General features: G+C 43.1%; 1 long non-coding RNA gene across 1 annotated transcript; it reads right to left on the bottom strand.

The window, feature by feature from the left end:
* Nucleotides 1-364: 364 nt before the first annotated feature.
* On the bottom strand, nucleotides 365-15,242 carry LOC133893098 (uncharacterized). The gene is made up of 3 exons (XR_009904444.1): nucleotides 14,995-15,242; nucleotides 2,642-2,704; nucleotides 365-863 (listed from the first exon to the last, which is right to left on the bottom strand). It is a non-coding gene; the product is annotated as an uncharacterized LOC133893098 (long non-coding RNA).
* Nucleotides 15,243-15,260: the final 18 nt, after the last annotated feature.

Consider the following 15,260-nt stretch of genomic DNA (forward strand, 5'->3'; position numbering starts at 1 on the left):
TTCCATGCATGGCATGTGAGCTCGTCAAACTGAATATGCGGACATGAACCCATGAGAAGAGTTTTCACTAATTGGGTCAGGGTTCAGCTTACCATTTTAGAGAAAAAAAAGGGACCCCCCCCCCATATACCCGAGATGGCCGATTTTTTATAAAACAGTAGGATCGTCCTCTACCGGTTATGCATTAAAATAGAAAGAAAAATTTATAGCAGAACATTACAGACAAAAAACAAAAATTAAGAAAAGATATATACAAGTTATTCTAAAGATGTAAACCATTGAATCACAGGATCAACCTCTCTTTGTCTCACACGTTGGATAACCATGATGAATTCCTTTTTGAAATTATTCTTTACTGCCTCTGTAGATGGATGCACATCATTGAAAATCCAATCATTTCAAATAGTCCAAATGCTCTAGCACATTAGAGTAATGATCTCCGTAGCAATCGGAACACCCAATTTTTTTTCCTGAATAGCTTTAGAGTTTGAAAAGGACTTAGTTGTAGGTTTATTCGTAATCCAAGGAAGGACCAGCAATTTCTGGCAAAATTACAATGTAGAAACATATGCGTTCTACTTTCTTCAATCTGTAAAATGTAAAGGTCACAAGTGTAGGATGGTAGATGCATATTTTTTTCTGTGAAGAAGCGCCCTCATATTAAGCCTATCTTTTAGAAGAAGCCAGAAAAAAGCTTTATGTTTCATCTGACAATATCTTTTCCAAATCCATTTAAAGATGGGGTGAATTTACATGTACCCAATAAGACTCATGTATACTTCAGCAGCTAAGAATGTAGCATTGCCCCATAAATATGTCCAGGTGTCATCATCATATGAGAAATTAATACTGTTTATGTGCTCCTGCAAGTCATGTAGTTGGTCAAAGCTTGAACATATAGGGGCAGGTTAAAAATTTGATGCAGCTGATCCATTGATGTGGCAGATTCAAGAGTAATCAAAATTTTCTTTGTAAATGAGTATAGCTCCGGGAAAACCTGATGAGGAATGATTCCCGCCCATAAATCATGCCAAAGGAGGATAGAACATGGTTCAACTTACCGATAGCCCAACCGTTATCGAGCTTCACCGGTTACCAAAAATTCGCGATAACCGCGATATCCACTTGAAATTTGAATAAAATTCGGACAAAATTTGTTTGATAAAATTTAAAATTTAGGGAAAAATGTGAAATTGACCTCTCAGTAACCGGTCGAATTGGACCGGTTACCAAACGATTTTCTCGATTTATCAAGCGGTTTTCTCGAATTTTCCGTATTATTGGTAACCGCTCGATTTTATCGGTAACAGCTCGGTTTTCTCGATTTATCGAACGGTTTTCTCGATTTTCAATGAAGTTCAACAAAAAACCCAAAAATTATCTCAATCTTTTAAAATCAATAACTAATTCATCCTAGCTTCAAATCAAGTGAAATTTTTTTTGTTGGTTTTCTTGTAACATGATCTACATGATAAAAGTATTTATACTCATAAACAAGTTCAAAATGTTCTGTGAGAAAATGTATTTGTTAAACCAAGTTAAATGCATAGTTTACTCTTTTCTAATCCAAAAATCATGAAACTAATTTTGTTAGTCTTCTTACATGATCCTATGTCTTTTAAAAATACATGAACTGATGAATTAGTTATTGTTACATGCAAGATTGTGTAAATGTGTTGCGACTAGATTAATTCATAAATGACCCATCACACCTCAAAAATTAGTGAAATCACTTTTATTTGTTTATTTATACATGGTTTACGTAGGAAAAATAATAGTAGACATGAAAAAGTTAATCATTATGCTGTTTCTTAACATATTCACTTTATTCTTGTGAACTTTGTAAAAATCATAGATAAATTAATGAAACTCTAAAAAAGTGAAATAAATTTTAAAGATCCTCTTAAGATAAGTTCTACACAAGAAAAATATGTTTTTGCATATTAAGCTTGTCCTTAACATGAGTTAATAACTGAGCCCCACGCTTCAACTTTTTTCATTTTTTTCAAACTTCCTCCCTATAGAATATGATGCAAACGACATTTTTTTTAAATTTGTTTTCACGGAAGGTCTTAGAATTATGTCTATTTTTTTAGGATTTTGTTTGAATTTTTTTGAATTTATTTTATTTTTTCAAATTTTTTCAATTCAAATTCAGTTACAGTTCGGTTTCTGAAACCGAGCCGGACCGAGATGCCCGATTACCAATGAATTTTTAAACCCTATGATAGAAGTGACATTCCCCACTTGAGCAAAAGCAATCCCTTTATAAGTATAAATTAATTTGAGGATATCCCTCCATCAAAAGGACCCTTTATTTCTATTTGCAGGCAAAGTTCCATTGGTTAGTTATTATCTCATGCTAGATGCACCCATGGAAGATCTATTTTATTATAAAATTTATGCAGATTCTTAACCAAAAGAGCATCGTTGTGAGTCCTTAATTTAATAACCCCTAGTCCACCTTCTTGTTTAGGTCTACAAACCATCTTTCATGCTGCTAAAGGGGGATTTTTTTGCATTAACATTTGATCCTCTCCATACAATGCATTTGATATTTGTCAATTTACTTGATTACTTCTGCTAGAATTTTGAGAGTGCACATGTAGAAGGTTGGAAGAGAGGACAAAACGGAACTTACCATTTCTATTTTCCCAGCCTCAGACAGGTAGATTGAACAGCTAACCATTTTCCTTTCAGCTCTCTGTACCAAAGGCATGAAATCCCCAACTTTAGGTTTAGTAAGTCCAGAGGAAATCCAAGATAAGTAAAAGGTGGAGAGCCCTTTTGACGGTTAAAGGTCCTGGATAAGATCTCCATTTTCTCCTCATTAACATTAATTGGAACCATGATAGATTTACTATAATTGCCTTTTAAACCTGTGGAATATCAAAGGTATTGAGCAAAGCTTTTAACACAAAGAGTTGTTTACGACAAGCTTGCATGACTAAAAGAGTATCATCTACATATTGAACCATAGGGAAGTCATGCCCAGCCCCCAATAAAATAGGAAGATGAAGGCTACCTTGATCTTTGGCTATGTTTAAAATTGTTTGCAGAAGATCAGTGGCTAACATAAATAGAAGAGGAAAGAGGGGGTCCCCCTGTCTTACACCACTTCTGCAATGGAAAGTTTTGTTAGGCACTCTATTAAGAAGCATATCAAAGGTACCAGACTTGAGAATACCAGAAATCTAGGAAATCCATCTTTGTCCAAAGCACTTGTGGTGGAGAATATCCATAATAACCTGATGCTCGATTTTATTAAAAGTCTTTTTCAAAATCTAGCTTGATGAGAACAATTTCTCTTCTTGACTGATGGCAGAGATGAAGATATTCAAAAGACCAAGCAAGGCAATCTTGAATTAACATTGATTTGTTGAAACTATATTGGTTTTGGTGGCTGATTTGAAGAACTATCTACTGTAGCCTATCAGCCAAAATTTTTGTAATCAACTTAATAATTGAGTTGAGCAGAGAAATTGGTCTGTACTCTCCAACAGATATGGGGTTATCCTTTTTAAGGACTAGGGTTATATAGGAACCATTAATACTCTGTAAACAGATATTTCCTTCAAAGAATGCATTACATAAACCATAGAAATCCTGGGCTATAATAGACCACCATTTTTTCAAAAAATCACCATTAAAACCCTCTGGGCCAAGCGATTTATTTGAGGGTAGATTTGCAACTACTCTATTAATTTCCAGTTTGCTGAATGGCTGCTCAATCCCATCTACAGTTGTAGTTATACAACAAGGACGTCGAAGTAGATGGCCTCTACAATTCTTCTTGCCGTGAAAATGTATAACAATCTATTTGTCATCAATTTCTACAAATATCTCTCATTTAACATAGCATATCATCATGTCCTTCAACTAAAGATGTCCAAATGAGCTGTGCAACATGGAGCGGTTCGAGGCACGACATTGTTGGTATGGCCCAGGCACGGCACGACACGACGGCTAATGGGCCGGCTGGCACGACACGATGACTTGGGTCGTGCTTGGGTCGGAGCCACGGCACGGCCCATTTAACTGTTCATAATTTTGTAGTATTTATATAATTTATTTAGATCTAATACCATATAGAATATGTTGTGCAATGGTAGTGTGTTTGACTCCCAAGTAGAAGGTCGGGTGTTCGATTCCGAGTGAAAGCAAGTTTTTGTGATTTTTTTCTAATTTTTCGCAGGCTGACGGGTCAAAAAAAGTCATCGGGTCTACCGTGCCGCGGGCCGGCACGGCACGGCCCGATCTTAAATGGGTCATGCCTGGGCTGGAGTCGCGGTACGTGGGCCGGCATAGCACGGCCCATTTAACTAATGGGCCTAAACGGACCATGCCTCAATGGGCCCTGCCTTGCCGGGCCAGGCCGCCCACCATCCATCGCTTATCTTATTTCATAGATTTGTCTTTATAATGTTCATTGCTGAGAAAACTCTTTCAATTGATGATGTTGTGTAACAACCGAAATTCCCAAAACCAACAAAATAAAACTTTTTCAAAGAAAATAAAAGAGTTTTGAAAAACTAAATAAAACCCTAAGAGTAAATGTGCGCATGTATGCATATACACATATATGTGAGCATGTGTGTTATATGTATAAACATATATATACATTGAGGGCTATTTTCTTCAAGGAATATATATATATATATCAGTTGATTATTCGTTTAATTGTTTGGTTAATTGGTTGATTATCTGAGCTAATATAAAAAATATATATAGTATATATACTGTATATATGTATATATAGGGCTTATTTGGCACAGCTCCAGGTCTGATATCCATGCTGGATCTAGAGTTTGTATGATAAAATATAATGGTTTAAACTTTTGTTTTTAGTCCAAAATAAAAACCAGATAGCTGAACTAAATACATTCAATCCACTCACAGCTCCAGATCCAAGACTTCTTGGAGCTAGGTTTGATTAGCTCCAAAAAATCTTGGATCTGGAGTTGTGCCAAATTAGGCCATACATGTGTATATACAAGAGGAATTGAAAAGGAATTAGAAAAGGGATAAGAAATAGAAAACATATCTTGGGCCAAAACCTCTCAAACCAGCTGGCCCATATCTCTCTCCCTCTCTCTCACCTGGGCCGCTCAGCCTGTAAAGCCTGCTAACTCCCTCCCTCTCCTCTCTCTCTGGCCAGCCACACCCACACATCAGCCTCCCTTCTCTCTTCTCTATCTTAGTTCGGCAGGAGCGGAGCCGGTCACCGAATGCATGGACGTCGTTGACTCCGAGTTGAAGAAGTGTGCCCAACCGCCAAAACGGATTCGATGCAAGCTGTAGAAGCTCAAGCTTGCGCTGGATTTGCCAAAGCATGAGCCACACCCGAGATGAACACGTGAGCTCAACTGACGGTCGCACGGTATCCCAACCAAATTCGAGATATTGAGCTAGAGATAAGCTAAGAAGCAAAAGGAGGAAGAATCCAGAGAGTGTATATGACATTTTGCCCAAGAGATAGGAGTCTAAGACCATTTGAATCGCTGGAATCATGATTTGACCTGTCGTTACTCCCTCGTTCAAATCCAAGTTGAATTTGAGATAGTAGAACCGCCTAGCTATAAATAGAGACCCCTAGACCCTCCTCAAAGCATCATGTAGCTTTTTTCCATCGAGCCGAAGCAAAATCGCCGCCCAGAGCCCATCTCCGACAAGTTCCGAGAGCTTTAGCCACCCATCGCCATCGCCCGCTTCACTGGAGCATCGCCGATGCCGACGTGCGCCATATGTGAGTTCGTCGTGTCGCACTGATGCATATCCACCACTTGTTTAAGTGTTTGGACCACGGAAGACCTCACCGGTGAGGTTTCAGGCCTGCACCTCCGCGGAAAGGTCGCCGCCACCCTTTGTTTTCACAGGAGCCAAGTGCGAGTGTGTGTGAGCCATCCGATCTAGATGACCGGTTGAGAATGATGACCCGTACCCCTTCATTTTTAACCTAGTTAGAAGGCGATGTGGCAACCATGTGGGTGCATGTATCCAACGTGTCATGCCATGTTAGCGTTAGGAGCTTAGTTAGCATGCCAATCCAACTTTTTTTTATTTATTTATTTTAATTGTTGTGTTGATGTCATAATGATTATATATTGTGCAATAAATATATTTCTTTGGTAAAAATAATTTAAAAAATAAGAAGAATTAGGAAATTAATTTTTAATAATGTTTTATAGGTTTATTTAATTATGTATAATAGTTTTATTATTCAAATAAATGCTGGAAAAATCCATAAAATCCTAGAAAATATCAAAAATCATAGATGACATTGAAAAAATTCTAGAAAATTCCTAGCAAAATAATTTTATCTGCAGATAATCTTTTTAGTGTTTTAATCTTTAGAAAATCATAACTCATTAATCGTAGCTCTAGTTTGACCTGTTCTTTCGCCAGACTATCCGGAAAAGCGTGATCTTGTGTGTGATGATGTTTGTTGAGTGTTATTAGGTTCTTTTTGGATCTTGATGTTTATATATTGTCTTTTCACATTTGTTGTGAGTAGATGCCAATGTTTTGGAGGAGCTAGAAAGGCTGCATGATCAAGACTTCAAAGACCCAATTGAGGTCAGTGAAGACGAGTTATGTTCTTGATCATATTTATCCCAGTTTTTAAAATGTTTTGTTTGAGAAACATGCATGCAAGTAATTTTGTTGGGAATGCCAAGAGTTAGGCTTTACCCTAGTTTTCCTTTATCATCCTTATCGCCATAGTTATGGTTTATGTTATTGTTGGTGCAAGAGTTCGTCTTGCCGCAGCAAGTATGGTGAGAGTTTCTTCTAAGGAGGAGACTCAAGCTTGGAGATGAAGTTTGAGAGGAGGGAAAACAACAAATGTATTGATAGTGAAAAAATAGATTGGTCTGGGAGGAGTATCACAGCGTGGTTTAGCGCTCTGGCACCTTTGTGTATTGTGTGTTTCCTAGAGTGTTCTCCTTGTTACCTCTCCTTCCCAGATGACCACTACCCCCTATTTATAGGGTGGTATGTAGCTTAGTGTACAAGTTATCATGATGTACAAATATCTAAGACCTGACCGAATTACTAGGCCTTATCCCGGTTAACTACTTTTTACCCTGCATAGATGATAAATATCTACCATAGTAACTATTGTGGTGCCTGCACCCTAAGGGGTGAGCCAGTCGCCAATTGCAGTCCGGCGCCGCGCTGTTAGGGGTGTCAGGATAACCTCCATTGTACTGGGGTGTCAGGGCGGCGTCCACTAACCTAGGTATTTAATGCCGATCACTTCCTTACAGGCAAAGGATGAACGGCGTTCCCCTCTTGGCTGATCTTTCTTGAGGCTTGATGACTCACCCTGTAGCCTTTGGGAAGCCTGCCTAAGCCCCAGAGATAATGGTTGAAGATTACTATCCAGGTCCCTCTGGAGCCTTGATCTCCAGACCCTCAGCTAAAGGCTCAACCTCCAAAGTCATCAGGTCCCTTCGCGGTACCTCTTTGTACCTACGAAGCCTTCCCTTGGCTTAACCAGCTCGGCCTCCTGAAGGCTCAGCCTCCCAAAACCCGGCCTCCCGAAGCCCGACCCCCCGAGACCTCGGTCCCTCGAAGCCTCAGCCTCTTGAAGCCTTGGTCTTCCAGAGTCCTACCTCCCAGAGCCATGCCTCCCGAGGCCCTCGTCTCCAGCTACTTGGGCTGACTTCCCAAAGGCTACAAGGTGAGTCAGCAGGCCTTAGAAAAGATCTACCGGAAGGGGAGCACCGGTCATGCTTTGCCTGCAAGGAAGTGACCAGCATTAAACGCCTTGGCTGGTGGACGCCGCTCTAACACTCTGGCGTAATGAAGGCTATCCTGACACCCCTGATAGTGCAGCACGGGGCCGCAATTGGCCACCGGCTCACCATCTTCAGGGGGTAGGCACCACGATAGTTACTACAGTGGATATTTGTCTCCCAGATATGGTATAAAGTAGTTATCCGGGATAAGACCTAGTAATTCGGTCAGGTCCTAGATATTTGTACATTATGATAACTTGTACGCCAAGCTACGCATGGCCCTATAAATAGGGGGCTATGGTCGCCTGGGCTAAGGGACGAGCTAGACGGCAGAAGGACACAAAGGTGAAAAAACATCAAGTCACGCTGTGATACTCTCCCCAGATCGACCTATTTTTTCTACCATCAATACATTCATGGTGTTCCTTCTACTTAAACTTTGTCTCTAAGTTTGAGTCTACTCCTTAGAATAAACTCTCACCGTACTTGCTAGGGCAAGATGAACTCTTGCTCTAACAGCACGCCATCCGTGGGGACTCGAACATAGAAGTGCTAAGAGAGGTATGAATCCACCAAAAAAACCACCAAAGTGCTAGTCAAAACCACCATACCCACCGTTGCAAGCATGCAACCATATGCATGGTTGTGTCAGCCATGCACACCGTATGCATCCTCCAGCCCTGCTACTGTGTGGGATGGCGTTCCTCCAACCTTGGCCAACCCAGAACCCTGGGTCGGTACCGGAACCCCAGACGGCACGAGGCCTTCCAGCCTCTACAGGACGAAGACCTCACCGCCTCACGAGAGGACGCGGTCGAAGCCACAGCCAAGCAGGCCGCCTTCCAGTGGTTCTAGGCGGTCCAACCCAGGAGTGTTCCTGTCTGGGCTTGGTCCCAAAGTATCCTCTTCAACAACACCTGGGATACCCCGAGCGAGCCAACATCTTTGGAAAGCCTGTCCACCCAGCGTCCTCCTTGGGCCCCTCAGGTGAAAGAGGGTTTGAAGGAGACGAGGGGCTCTGAGGTGCACGGACCCTGCTAGCACCTCCGACGCCGCCCTCGCAACGCCAACCGCACGCAGGGAAGCCCAAGCCCACCTCATCCGAAGAGGCATAGTCAGAACCACTTCGGCTCCAAAAGCCGGTTCACCGGGCAACCTTGACGGCCTCCCAAAGGGGAAGGAGACCCTGGGGAAACCACAGGCTCTGGGACACGCCGCCTTTGACAGCGACCCCAACGACAACTCCAAGCTCCGGTGCCCCTGGAGGCACACGGGTGCATCCTGCACGGACCAAGGCGCGGTCACCACACCAATGACTGCCACACCCTCATGACCTTCCAGGAGGGATTCCTCAGAAGGCAAGCAAAATACCTAGCCACAGAAGGAGCCGGCGAAGGACGCCACAGGGTTCGGAGGCCTGGGGCAAACTCCCAGGCAAATCCCTAGCCCCTCAACCCTGCACCGTCACTACCAACCCTACTACCAACGGTACCATATCCAGCAACGAGAACTGAGTTAGGGACACATCGTTGCCAGGCTCCGGACGGAGTACCTCCGAAGCCGGGTAGCAGCTAAGGGCCAAGGGGGTCGCAGACCACCTCTCCCGACTAGCCCTCGACTACGCCTCCAACATGCCGTCGCTAGGCTCCGGACGAATTACCTTCAGAGCCGGGCAACGGAAGGGCTGAGGGGATCAAGCACCACCTCTTCCGGCCTAGCCACAGGCTTCAAGGCCTCCAAGGCTCACAATAGAGGCCTTATTTCTACAAAGGTACGCCCACTGTTAACTATCAGTAGTTTACCTAGTGGTCTATCTTTCATACAGCAAGGTTAGAGTATGTTGGAGGCTTCCAACCTTACTGCTAGAAGTCTTTTGCAATAGATAGCCACTAGGTAGAAGCAGTAGAACTTAAGTTACATCATCATTTAGCATAAATAGTTATCTGACCTAGCTTTGTTTTATACTACAATCAGCTTCTTATTGCCAACAGTAGACTGCAAACTTAGCTAGTATAACCATGCAAAATCCCTACACTCCTGAAGACGCATCGTGCCTAGGTCGCCTAGGGGGCGGGTCTGCCCAGGTTTCCTAGAAGGCATTGTGCGGCCTTAGAAGCATAGTTGCCACGTATCAAGGGATTTCCTTAATAGACCGTGTTGCGGCACCACCCGTAGGACATCTTCAAGTGGCGTGATAAGCCCAAGTACCGCGAACGTAGCATGCCTAGGTCACCTAGAAGGCAAGATTGCCTAGATTTTCTGGAAGGCATTGCGTAATCTCAGTAGACAATGAGGCCCACTCATCGTAGGTGACGCTTATGCCTAGGTCACCTGGAAGGCAAGACTGCCTAGATTTCCTGGAAGGCATTACGTAGTCTCGGTAGACAGTGAGGCCCACTCACCGCGGGTGCCGCTTATGCCTAGGTCACCTGGAAGGCAGATTATGCCCAGGATGCCTTGGAAGGTATTTGCATAGCCTCGTGTGTCGAAGCCACGCCCCGGGGGATGTCCTCGGTGGTGGAGATGCAGTGCTCTGAGAAATGCTGTCGCAAGGAATCCTCGTTGCACAACATGCCTACACACCGCGGGTGTAGCATGCCTAGGTCACCTGGAAGGCAAGACTACCTAGTTTTTCTGAAAGGTATTGTGTAGCCTCGATAGTGTGTAGATGCCGGTTATCAAGGGACTTTCTTGGTAATGTAGTTGCGGCACCCCTGAGGGATTTCTTCGGAGGCATGATAAACCCATGCACCAGTAAGCATTGCTTGCCTAAACCCAAGATCACCTGAAAAGGTTTCCCGGAGGGTAGGCTTTGCCCTGGTAGGCAGTGAAGCTCACACACCGCGGGCGTAGCATGCCTAGGTCACTTGGAAGGCAAGACTGCTTAGGTTTCCTGAAAGGTATTGTGTAGCCTCAATAGTGTGTGGAGGTTGCATATCAGGGGATTGCCTTGATATGAGGATGCGGAACTCTGAGAAATGCTGTCGCAAGGAATCCTCTCTGCACGACATGCTTATATACTACGTGCGTAGCATGCCTAGGTCACCGCTAAGGCATCAAGCCTAGGTTTCCTAGAAGGTATTGCATAGCTTCGATCGTATAAATGCCACGCGCTAGGGCACATCCTTGGTGGACAGTGTTGTGGTGCATCCCGCACGATTCCTCGGGAGCACGACAAGCCTACACACCGCGGGCATAGTATGCCTAGGTCACCTGGAAGGCAAGACTACCTAGGTTTCCTAGAAGGTATTGTGTAGCTCCGATAGTGTGTAGGGCCTTCAGCATTAATACATGCCAAGGAGTCTTACAAAACATCCGACAAAAATGGAGAGTCTTACAAAACGTCCGATAAAAACGGAGAACCTTACAAAACCTCCGACCAAAGTGGACAGTCTTACAAAACCTCCGACAAAAATGGAGAGTCTTACAAAACCTCCAACAAAACAGAGAGTCTTACAAAACCTCCGACGAAAATGGAGAACCTTACAAAACCTCCAACAAAAATGCAGAGCTTTACCAAACCTCTACACAACGGAGAGCTTTACCAAACTTCTGGCAAAAACGGAGAGCTTTACCAAACCTCTGCATAACAAAGAGCTTTACCAAACCTCCGGAAAAAAAAGGAGAGCTTTACCAAACCTCTGCACAATGGAGAGCTTTACCAAACCTCCGGCAAAAACGGAGAGCTTTACCAAACCTTCGCACAACGGAGAGTTTTACCAAACCTCTGGCAAAAACGGAGAGCTTTATCAAACCTCCGGCAAAAGTGGAGAGCTTTACCAAACCTTCGCACAACGGGGAGTTTTACCAAACCTCCGCACAACGTAGAGCCTTACCAAACCTCTAGCAAAAACAGAGAGCTTTACCAAACCTCTGCACAACGGAGAGACATCAAAAAACCTCCGCACAACAGAGAGCCTTATCAAACTTCCACCAAAATGGAGAGACTTCCAAAAACCCCCGCAGATGGGAATGTTTTTCGAAAACCCTGCCGGGCATAAAGGTTCTAAACGGACCTAATGGGAAGAGTACCTCAGCATCTTGAAGGCAAATGCTTCCGTACCAAAGTGGTACGAAACCAGTTGGCCTCGAAAGGGCATAGCAAATAGATCAAAGGGGTATGAAAATCCCCCCTCCCTATAGGGAAATGTATGACCCACGTGACTCAAACACGTATGGTAGAAGGTAAAATCATTACCCTACTATCTCCTTTAAAGACACATTTCATATGTCATTTTATGAGCGTTATACTGACATTTAATAAAAGCCCACGCTGTGTGGCACCGAAAACATGGGCTACCTGAGCCATGGGGCCATCGAGGTCCTTAACAACGACCCCCCAGTAGTTATGGAATGGTAGATGATGCTTAGCCTTACCTTGGAATGGTGATCATGATAATTGCTCCATGAATATGATAATGGTCCTATGCAATAATGATAAAAGATGATGAAATAATTTTTGTAGCAACATGGCATAGGGATTGTAGCATGTGGTATGAGGAGACTGGTATGGGATGCACGGATGAGAATATGGTAGTCTTGCTCAAATTTAAGGAACGGTTCATGAGGTGACATTTTTGTGTTTATAGTGGAACCACAAGCCTGGTATGGGATGGGCCTAGCCAAATAATTTTCTTTACTCTTAGCATAATATAGACCAGGCAGATGAACGAGGAATGGATGGGATTTCCTTGGAACCGTTGGTGCAAGAGGGGGATTCTGTTGTTGAGGTGTATTCATACGGTGGTGAAACATTAGCGGTATGCACATACTGAGAGAGGCACTGTAAAGGCTTTACAGTGAATTCCTAGCACACACTTTGGAATTGTGTAAGAGTTTCCCATCGGCCAATAGATACTCGACAAAATGGGAAGAAATGTCTTATGGGTAAGGTGTTCAACCTCTACAAAAGTGTAAAACTGGCTAATCAATCATGCTTACGGTTAAGAGTGGTATAGAAAACCTACCATGATTAGAATTTGATAGTTTGGTTAGTTTGGTCAACTATGTTGGTGAAAATCATAATTGATGTGTTATTAATCATAGTGGTATGAACTATGATTGAGGGGTGATCAACCTTGGTGGTTAGAACCTTGGTTGAAGTGTTGGAAAATTGGTTAAGTCAAGATGGTTGTAATCTTGAGGTGGTATGTTATTTACAGTTATTTACTTAATCGTTATTGCTTTTAAAATACTTTCAAATTAAAATATGGATTTATGCAAAAGAGTCATATTGACATTTTTCTGTCAAAGCCTTCATATGCATATTATTTTCTTCACAACTTGCTGAGTACGACAAGTGCTCACTCTTGCTATTACCAAACACTTAGTTGGAGAAGGTATTGAGGAGTTCATTAAGGATGGATCATTCTAATATGCTTTCTATGTCTATCATGCATGTGGAAATCATAAAGGATTAGAGTAATCATAGCTTGTTTACGATCCACTGCAGTTTATTTGGTTATTAGAAGCTTGAAGGTCACTTGTGTAAGACGGTTTAATCGATTGAGGAATGGATATTGTAATGATTATTATCAATACAGTCACTATATGTTGGGATTGATTCCTGGGCTCAGCACATAGATGAGATTGGTTTGTTTCTTAAACTAGTCTTGACATAGGTTGTATCAAAGCCATATCGATCTAGAACACAATCTTAGATAGCCTGGTTGGTCCTAAAAAGTAGAATGTTGGGAACAGTAAAAGCTATGCTCAAAGTCCCTTTACCTTCCTTTCTTCTAATATGGTTTACCTATCATACCTTGTGCTCAAACCTACAAATGGAGTCAGATGTCAACGAAGTTTGCCATTTCAACGGATTGTGCCAAGGGATCTTACCAAGGTTGCTACGGGTCTTACTTACCAAGGGATACCAAAAGAAGTCGATGTATGAAGGAACAAGGCAAGCCAATGGCACGGAATGGTCTGTCACCATCTTCGTCTATGGACACCAAGCGCACAAGGGAGAATTCAGAGTTGCATGCGCCTACACCACGGAGACAACGAGGTGCAGCTTCGAAGAAGGCATACAATATGCTATACGTCAAGCCCTCTACCACATGTTCCTAGACTATGGAGCAACAACTAAGAATTCGTTGTACCGCTATGTCCCTATTCGTAGTGACACAAGCTCGGATACTGGAGTCCGATGCTATTGCAATGAAGAGAATACCACGCTCCAAAGCCAAGTTTAACTCATCGTTGCCCTGGATCGAGTCTACAAGAGCACCATGCAAGAACTAAAGGTGGTTTGCCATCACTTGGAAGAAGCTGAAGAAGACAACATGAGATTCTGACACCGCCTACGTAAAGTTACTCCTACACGAGTTTCACCCCCAAGCAAGAGAGCTCGCTCCGAACCTCTCTCAAGCTCAAGATTAGAATATCCAGACAATGACTCGAATGGAGAACCTGCCACCTCACTGTGTGTACCAAATAGGGAAACCCCTCTTAGGGTAATAGAGATCGATTAGTAGTGTCGTATAGGTCATTTTAGAGTTTCTGGTTCTTATGGATCTTATTCTTATGAATGTCAGATGTGAGTTACAGGATCACCCTTAGGCACCTTGTCTACATCCATATATTAGAAGTAGGGTTTGATGTTAGTGAGTAATAAATATATTAAGAGTTTCTTCTAAGTAAAATTAGTCTCTACACCATAGACATCTCCTTAGGATCTTGTGCTTTTCTCTTATCTATGCTCTACTCTGCCAGATGGTTAACACCAGGAGCAACCTCAGAATTAGTGACAAACACGCAGTAACCCCACCTCCACCACCACTACCGATGACTATGGAGCAATTTTATGGCTATGAAAACCCAAATCTTGCAAGGGATGGCCAAGGCAATGACCAGAATGCAACAGGGTACTTAGACTCAGCTACCACCACCGCCTCACCACCACAACTAGTCCAAGTTGGGGGGGAGGGGGACTGCATAGATTCTAGGGCCTCAAGTAAAAAGAACGGATGTAATATTAGCCTTGATTCGCTCCTTTATTACGTATTTTTACTCTAAGCCAGTTACTCTCACTTTTAGGCTTTTCATCATTGAAGAGTGTAAACTGTTTTACAAACCCTCTGTACTCACTGCATTTAATTAGTATGCATACGAAAATCGTTGAAGGATACAATGGGTGAAGTGAACTCTGTTGGCATAAAATGTATCATGTGACAGAAGAACCCGCTCGAAAAGTTTACCAGAGACAGAACAACATGCTTCTGAAGACGAGGCATGTACAGTGTGCTCATACCTTCGAAGAGGAGAAAGCAGGCAACGCTCAGCCAGAGAAGCTCGAGGCCAGGAAGCCTGCCCCGATCCACCAATGCACCCACATGTGCATCCATCAATCGTTCCCGATGGAGCAGTGGCGGTGCAGAAGGGGAGCCGAGTGGACTGCTGAGGAAGCAAGCAGAGGAGGGAGGGAAGGGGAAGGGGAAGGGGAAGGCTTGGACGTGTGGGCTGTCCTCTCATCCCCTCTTGCAGTGAACGAACGTTGGGTTTTTCTTGGGGGCCCGG

This window comes from Phragmites australis, chromosome 15, assembly GCF_958298935.1.
Source record: "Phragmites australis chromosome 15, lpPhrAust1.1, whole genome shotgun sequence".
Taxonomy (NCBI): Eukaryota; Viridiplantae; Streptophyta; class Magnoliopsida; order Poales; family Poaceae; genus Phragmites; species Phragmites australis.